Source organism: Gracilinanus agilis, chromosome 2 (genome assembly GCF_016433145.1).
Source record: "Gracilinanus agilis isolate LMUSP501 chromosome 2, AgileGrace, whole genome shotgun sequence".
Lineage (NCBI taxonomy): Eukaryota > Metazoa > Chordata > Mammalia > Didelphimorphia > Didelphidae > Gracilinanus > Gracilinanus agilis.
The window spans coordinates 165338253-165339338 of record NC_058131.1 but is presented as its reverse complement, the minus strand read 5'-3'; positions in this window follow the sequence as shown (position 1 = coordinate 165339338).

Genomic DNA, 1086 nt, shown 5'->3' with positions numbered 1-1086 from the left:
TGGTAAGGGTGGGCAATGGGGGTCAAGTGACTTGCCCAGGGTCACACAGCTGGGAAGTGGCTGAGGCTGGGTTTGAACCTAGGACCTCCTGTCTCTAGGCCTGACTCTCACTCCACTGAGCTACCCAGCTGCCCCCCTAAAATCTTTTTTAATAAAGTTTTTTAAATGCCACTTTCCCACATCAAGCAAATTAAAAAGAAATTCCTTAACACATTGCTACATAGTCTATCAAAGCAAATTCACAAATTAGTCTTTCCTGAAAATGTATTAATGCTTTCTGCATTTTCTCCATAAGGAAGTGTTAAGAATGTTTCATCTTCATTCTTTTGGATCTATGACTTATTGTGTTTTTCCAATTTGTTTTTCTCTATAATATTATCATTGTATAACTTGTTCTTCTACTCCTGCCCTTTGTTCTGCATCAGTTCATAGAGGTCTTCCCAGTTCCCTCTAAAATTGTCCATTTCATCAATATATATATTGTATAATATATATAATATCATCAATTATATAATATTATATAATAATAACATAATATAATATAGTATAATAGTTTTCCATTCAATTCATATACTATAGTTTATTTAGACATTCCCCAAAGAATACTTCCTTAGTTTCTAATTTGGGGCTACCATGAAAAGAGCTGCTATAAATATTTTTGTACCTACAGATCCTTTTGTTTTTTCTTTGATTTCTTTCATTTCTTTTGGGGTATAAACCAAGGAGAGGTAATAGCTACATCAAAGGATATACATAATTCAGTAACTTTCTGGGCATGGTTCCAAATTGCTTTCCAAAATGTTTAAATCCATTCACAGCTCCAACAACAGCACATTAAAGTACTTATTTTCAGAGAGAAATTTTTTACAAATACTCTCATAAGACTATCCAACATAAATCAATAAATACTTTGATTCTCATTGGTGATTTCAAGGCAAAAGACAGTACAGAGGAGAACAGTCCATGCAGCCACAATAGAAAATGTTTCAGGATCATGAAAAAAAAATAGATCAAAAATAGTTTGTAGATTACTCAGAAACATCATTCCAGTACAAACAAATACTTTCTTCTTTAAAAAAAAAAAAA